Source organism: Xiphophorus hellerii, chromosome 6 (genome assembly GCF_003331165.1).
Source record: "Xiphophorus hellerii strain 12219 chromosome 6, Xiphophorus_hellerii-4.1, whole genome shotgun sequence".
Classification (NCBI taxonomy): Eukaryota; Metazoa; Chordata; class Actinopteri; order Cyprinodontiformes; family Poeciliidae; genus Xiphophorus; species Xiphophorus hellerii.
Genome location: NC_045677.1, coordinates 16,332,671 through 16,340,272, shown reverse-complemented (window position 1 = coordinate 16,340,272; position 7,602 = coordinate 16,332,671). Strand labels below are relative to the sequence as shown.

The 7,602-nt window shown below is 36.5% G+C and overlaps 1 long non-coding RNA gene across 1 annotated transcript; it reads right to left on the bottom strand.

Annotated features, from left to right (window-relative positions):
* Positions 1-2,319: 2,319 nt before the first annotated feature.
* On the bottom strand, positions 2,320-6,674 carry LOC116722167 (uncharacterized). Its single transcript, XR_004339720.1, has 2 exons — positions 6,529-6,674; positions 2,320-3,574 (listed from the first exon to the last, which is right to left on the bottom strand). It is a non-coding gene; the product is annotated as an uncharacterized LOC116722167 (long non-coding RNA).
* Between the last annotated feature and the right edge of the window lie 928 nt (positions 6,675-7,602).

Genomic DNA, 7,602 nt, shown 5'->3' with positions numbered 1-7,602 from the left:
AAAATGCTGGTCTGTTTTTGCATTTTTAGGCTACTTTTTAGGGGTAATATTTATTTATTTTTCTGCAGATTCTCTGGTATTGAAATTATAAAATCAACATGCTAAGTTTGGGTTCTGTTGCTGTCCATTAGTACCTTAAATAGAAAACAGTGAGACATCATTAGGACACATTAATCAATAATTGGATGAGCAATGCCAATTAATTTCTTGGTGTACGGTGACAGTTAAACATGCATGTCTGCTTTATAACAGTGTAAATTGGCAATTGCAAACATTAAGTGCATGACTGTGTGTGCCGGCGTGCGTAGGCGTGGGCGTGGTGCGTGTGCGGGGGTGTGTGTGCCAGTGATTGCAGATTGTGTGTGTATGTGTTGTGATTGGAAAGCAATTTGTAGTGTTATGTATTCTGTCTTGTTTTGTTGTTGTATTGAGTATCCGTTTTCATAACTAGTCAGAGGACTGCAGATGTGAATTAGCTTTAGCTATAATTGAGTAAAATGTGTCAAATGGTGGCACTTATGTTTGAGTTGTACATTGTCCATTTTTCAATAAAGTTCATTATCATTAACTTGGAAGCCAAGAACTGACTCAAATTTTTCAAAGGAAAAAAGGTAGCCAATTCGACCTGGACACCATGAAGTAGGGTAAAACAGTCTTCACAGCTCAGACCCTGTTAACTCAACAAGGCCAGGATGGTGAAAGAAAATGTTATGTTTTGTCCTCTCACTTACATGGAAATGGCATTTTGACCCAGCTTCCAAGTGAAACCTCTTAGATTGCAAACATCTCCATGTTAATGCAAACCAAAAACACTTACAAACAATGATGTCAGTCACACCATCTTGCACTTTTGCACTCAGGCTTGGTTTCCACCCATGCACAGTACAACAGCAACAATCATCTCTTCAGATTATTTTACGGTGGGCCTGAAGTGCAAACAACTTCAAGAATTAACTAAACACAGCGGCAAATTTAAAAACACAGCAACATATTTGAAAACATAACATTAATTAAGCACAATTACAAATTAAAAAAACCACCACAACGTTAACTAAGCACAACCACAAATTACAAACACACTAACATGAACAAAATGTAAGGCTTTAGCTTGTTTGTTGAAAATGCTACCAGTGATGCAAATGTTGTTACTGTTATCCAGGCATATTTAGAGTCAGAACATACCACAAAGCTTAGCTTCATTCTTCTTTGTAGTTTGGGCTGTGACTCTTTTCTGGCCTTTATAAACAAAGGAATAACTTCCGTTTCTAAAGTCAAAAGTGATGTTGTTCAGTCAGCAGTGTCTCAGGTTTCTCACTGGAACCTATGACTTCCATGTTAATGTTGTGTTTTCCTAATTTGTAATTGTGCTCAGTTAATGTTATGTTTTCTTAATATGTAATTTGCTTACTTAAAGTTGGTGTGTTTTTTAATAGGTTGGTGTCTTTTTTAAATTTGTAGTTCTGTATAGTAAATTGTTGAAGTGGTTTGCACTGTATTAATTGGTGTATTAAAGATAAATCTGTTCATCATTAAATGTTTCTACCATCAGCACAGATACATAGATTATGTAGAAAACTACATTAAGAAACTAGAATTTTATTTAAGGAAAGTGGCTGTCAGTTTATCTTAGCAACGCTCTCAGCCCGGCCTGTTGAGAGCGCTGACCTCTCACCTTCCAAGAGGGAGCTAATTGTAAATCCCTGAACAGACTATTTTTTATATAAACATACCAGTTAACCCAGCACACAGCAGTAAGTTGAGGGGCAAATACATTTTCCACACCGGGTGTTTTCTCCCACAAATGAGTAAAATCCTCAATTAAAAACAACCTTTTGTAATTACACAGGTTATCCTCTTACAATTATTTTGATGACTAAAATTTAAAAGTGTGACAAAAAAGGAAAAATAAAAGAAGGCAACATTTTTCTCTTGACACTCTGTGTCCCCAACTTGTCATGGAACTGAGATGCGTGGGAGTGCTGCAGAATGACCTTGTTTTGCTGGATTTCTAGATCTAAGCTCCAACATTGCGAATGGCACGGCATTGCGAACCAGCACAGCAGAGAACAAAAAAAAAAGCTGGATGATGGGCTCTCCCTCTTTGAGACGTCTCTGCTGTTTATCTGTCTGCTCTCCTACATTCACTACAACTCTTACAGTTGCTTTGTTTCACTCTCTGTTTTTTTTTCTTCTTTTTTCTATTTGCAAACCGCTGTAGCTGGTGTCATTTTGGAGACCCAGACCTGTCACTGTACAGCTTTTGAAGCCCAGTGTAGCTTCATAGCGGGTCCATTTTAAGTAAAAGCCTGAGGGAAAAGATGTCACTCAGCATTTTTATTTGAAAAAACAAGAAGATACACAAAGAAGTAGAGATAGGGAAAGAATCACTTCAGCTTTCTTACAAAGATTCCAAATATCATTGACAACAGCATGTAAGCAAGCAGTGTAATTCGAATTTAAGTTGCTAAGCCTAAAAAAATTGAATCTGTTTTCTCATTTTTTTCAGCACACAATGTATATTCTGTGGATCTTACAGAAGAGAGTCTGAAAAGGGATTACATGTATAATCTCTTTTGACAATATCTCTACTTGCTGTAAAATAAGCCATTGTACACCAGTAGGGATAATCTTATCTCCAACTGAATGCACACAGGGAAATTCCTTAAACTACACCACATATGACTGCCATTTAATAAAACACATTGTTATGCATGAGTGAACCTAAATTTTATACCTAACAATCACAAACAGGAAGCCATGTTGAGTTTGTCTTTATATGTTTTTGATTTCCACAGAAACATAATGTCCACTTCATTCCTGTGCAGTTTATGTCCTGTGCCTCTTCTTATTAAGTCATCAATGTTACAAACACAAGAAATGAATAATGGGGAAAAATATAATCGTCTATACAAACAGATCATATTTTATCCAACTTATGCTCCCCATCACCAGAAGGTAAAATCTGGCTGCTGCAGAACTGGGATGAATAACCCCAGGCCAGCTGACTGCTTTGCCTGGGCGCACAACAGGATAATGTTAGATTGACCCCCGGACCCATGGCATTCTGGAAGTATTAGAAAATTCATTAATATTTAACATTTAAAGACATGATAAATTTTCTCCCTTACCTTTCTCCTACCTGCTCCATGCATTGGTTTTTGAATGTTTTTTCTTTAGATTTGAGTTACAAACCTTCCTATCATAGCTGAGAAATTGCAGCAGTATTTTTCTGACTTAAAACAATATTCTTGACCATAATGTGGTACTGTGAGGATCAAGTTCTGGGCCCCCTCCACCTTGGGCTTTGGAACACAGACCCAGTTGTCCCCCCATCAGCAGCCGAGAATACCCCACTAGTGGATCACTGAAGCAGTCTATGGAGAACAGCATCATCAAGGACGATATTCATATTTGCACATTGGTAATGATCTTCTCATAAGTATCTGCTGCTCTTTTTTTTGTTTGTTTAATCAAAGTGGTGCTTCATTAGATCAAATAAACATAATATGATCACCTGCCTGATAGTGTGCTGGTATCCCTCTACTGCCAAACAGTCCTTACAGGTTGAGTAGATCTTAGGGAATGAAAGAGAAGGTATGTTTATTTGTATCATACATTTCAGAAGCATGGTAATGCAACGTGTTTTAGATGATCTGAACATAAAAAAATCAAACAAGAAAGAAATATTACATGTGTGAAAATAAAGGAAAGTCTTGAAACATTGGAAATACATACTGCAATTAATCATCATCATGTCCCAGTTAACATTAATCAAAAGTAACTCTAAACAAATGGGTTTTTAGCCTTGAGTTAAAGATGTGTTTCAGCATTTTTATAGTTTCCTGGAATTTTGTTCCAGATTAGAGGAGCATGAATACTATATGTTGCTTCTCCATGTTTGGATCCGATTCAGTTGAAGCAGAGTATACTTGAGCCAGAAGGCTTGAGAGGTCTGGAGGAAAGTTGATGCAATCACAACAGATGTTTAATGTACTTTGGAGCTAAGCCACGCAGTGATTTATTCACTAAAAAAGGTATTTTAAGGTCCATTCTCTGAGCGACAGAGACAATCTAAAGACTCTGCAACTGGGGTAATTTGCTCTATTGCCTAGTTTTAGTGAGGACACAAGCAGCATTTTTCTGGATCAACTGCAGCTGTCTGATTGATATTTTAGGCAGAACTGTGAAGACAATGTTACAGTAATCAATTGAACTAAAGATAAATATATGGATGAGTTTCTCAAGATGTTGTTGAGACATTGATCCTTTAACTATGAAAATGTCCTTTGCAATTACAATTACAAAAGGAGAGGCCCTGGGATGGAACCTTGAGATACTCTGATTGTGATTTTTTAAGTTGCAATGAAATGTTTTCCACAAAGACACAAAGAAATCTCTCTTTAGATAAAACTTGAACAGTCAAATGCTTTACCGTAGCGTTTAATACAGAGCTCCAGTCGCTTCAATAATATGCCATCAATAGCATCAAATGTTGCACTGAAATCACACAGTAACAGCCTGTACTTATGCAAAAGTCAGTTAACTCTTTGACAAGACTGGAACACACGATTGAGCGTCTTGGGTTCAGTATGGAACCCAAGATGTTTCAGTCTGGAAAAACCAGAATGAAAGACATGAAAGGGGTTGGTCATTGTCAAGAAGGTATTTAACTTTTGGAGCACAGCTGTTTCATTAACCTGGCCAATTAATGGAATATTGGAGACTGGCTTGCAATTTTTTTGTCCAGATTGTTTTGTCTTTCAGCAGTGGTTTGATTACTGCTGTTTTAGGTCATGGACACTGCTGTGGCACCAAGATGTTAGCAGCAGATCATTTAGGTCCTGTAACTTAATAAGTGGAGCATCCATGTGTCAGTCTTTTTATCCTGCACATCTCAAAGATACACCATTATATTCACTCCTAGGTAATTTGGAGGCCAAGCTGGGACCTCAAACTTGTTTTTGTGCTTGTCAAATAATTCCTAAACCAGTTTAGCTTTGCCGTAGAGCAGATTATCATACTAAAAGATGTGACAGTCAACAAAAAATACAGTTCCCATGAAATGGTACATGCTCTTCAGCAATGCCAGTACTAGGTTTGGGCAATACAAAGTTATCACAATGGCATTTATTGTGATGACAATAAAATTTGGAGCTTCATCAGTCTATTTCACAATACATTTGTCCCTGGATAAAAGCCCCATCGTAACCAATAGCCTACTTTGAAAATTAGAATATACTTGCATTCAAATAAACTGCTTCAGTATACCAGTTTGAAGTGTGTCCTGCTTAATTTGTTTAGTCTAGCACATACAGTACGTGTTACATAAGAACTTCATTGGAGACTGAGACGGGTTGCTGGAAACTTGTGAGGTAGAAGCTAAAATCACAGTACCATATAGAGGCCTGGCATGACAACTACAGCAGATTAAAAGTGTCTTTGCGGTCTTTTTCTACAACAGCCAAAAATACAGTTACAAATCCACAGTTTCCAGACAGTGGATTTGTAATTCAAATGTATTTTTTTTTTCAGGCAGGAATAAAAACTAAAAAAGAAAAAGAAAAAAGATACAATTAAGTTCACAGATGTTGGTTCTTATAAGGTAATAAGTATAAAATTAAAGTTTAAAGTAATTCATTAAGTAGTCCTTTATTTAAAATAAAACACATCTAATTTATTATGTTCAAGTTTTATGAAAGTCATAAATATTTAGAGAAATGTTTTTGTGAGATTAGTCTGAAAACCAAACTTGCTAATAAGATACCTGGATTGAGGCAAAGCCAACTCCAGGTCCCTTGGGTCCTACATAAAATATCTCAATAAAGTAATTAGGAAAAAAGGCACAAAACAATATGACCCTAATTGATAAAAAATGTAAAAAAAACACATCAAGATATAAGAATGAGGAATGAGAAAAAAAATGAGACAGTACAATAACACAAATCAAGCATAAAAATCATTTTAAAGAGTTTGGTTGGCTAGCTGAAATGTTCCTAAAAATAAACAAATAATAAAAGAACATTAAATTTTTTTAAACTAAATTCAGAGATACAAGATTAATATATATGAGTAGCAAAGAAATGTTTAAAATGCAAATGCACCTAGATGTAAATTTACAACAAAGGAATGCATAACATTGAAAGACAGCTGCATGATACTCCTTGAAATAAGAAAATACCACATAAAAGATTTGCATGCATGGTGGTTATTTTTTGGTGGTTCTGCATTTACAAATTTCAGATTGAAGACTGATTTAAAACAGTGATAAAACATGTTTGTTGGAGTACATATTTTGGGAAGGAGATTTGGTATGGTGACCACATTCCGTTAACCTGAATTTAGCATCAATACTTATAGAGTCCTGATCTTGTTCATTTGTTTATTACCGATCTCATTACAGCTTTATTTAAACCATTATTTGACATCAACCACCAAACATGATGAATTGTATAACTGATGTGAGAAATTCCCTGGGTACTTAATCAAAAACCCTGCAGTGTTTGGAAGCAAAAGAAGCCATGGACTTACCAACACTTGACTTGAATCTTCCTCTGAGGCTTGATCATTCACAATGTGAAAAAAGAGGAGGACAGGGGCTTCTGCGGAGGCACTCTTCTCTTTTTGCCAATACCCGCTCTTCATCTCTGTGCACCCGGGGACAGTATTAAGGTAGAAACGTTTCTTTTGTGTTTCAGACACTGTAATGACTGCCAGGATTTACAAGGAACCGATTGGAGATGAGAGGGGAGCGTTTTGATGTGTGTGGGTAGAAGGCATTTGGAAGACCAATAGGAGCTCATTTCGCTTAAGAGGACACCCACAGACTCCAGTGGGAGATATGCTGACTGAGATGCCTACAAATCTGGAGGTACAGAGCAGAAAGAAAGGCAAAGCCATAAAATGTAAATTATTGGCCTCAAACTGTTAGATAGTGAGTGTTAAGGAAAATTCATCCTGCTGATTTTTCTTAGAACAACTGAACTCAAACAATGATCTATTGCATGTAGAAATTAGCTATTCCCAAGGCCTGGTATGCAAATTAGTGGGACACTTTATAAGCATGCCAAAGCATTCTGGAATACTGCTTAGCATTCCAAGAGCAGGAAAGCAAATCTAGCAAGGCAACAGTGTACGCCAATTTTACAAATGGTGGTTGTGATTTTGGCACAAGTCGTTTTAATTTGACAGAGCTTTAATAAAACATAATAGAAACAAAATTAAGCAAACTACTTTTTTTGTCTTTTTAGCTCCACTTCCATTTTCCTATCAACTCTGACCAGCTTTTCTCCCCACATGAGCTTCAGGCTTTCATTATTCAGGGCCATTTGCAGTGTTAGTTTTCTATCACATATTGCTTTTTCCAAAAGTTACATTTTGGTCTAATTTGATCAGAGCACATTCTCACCACATGTTATCTGTATCCAATACATGACCTGTCAAACATTACAAAAAGTACTTTATTTGGTTTTCTTTCAAAGTGTTTTTCTTCTTACCACTCTTCGCTGAAGACCACATTTGTGGAGTGCATGACAAATAGTTGTCCTGTCAACCAATTTCCCCACCTGAACTGTAAAGCTCCAGAGTTACAGTGAACCTCTTGGC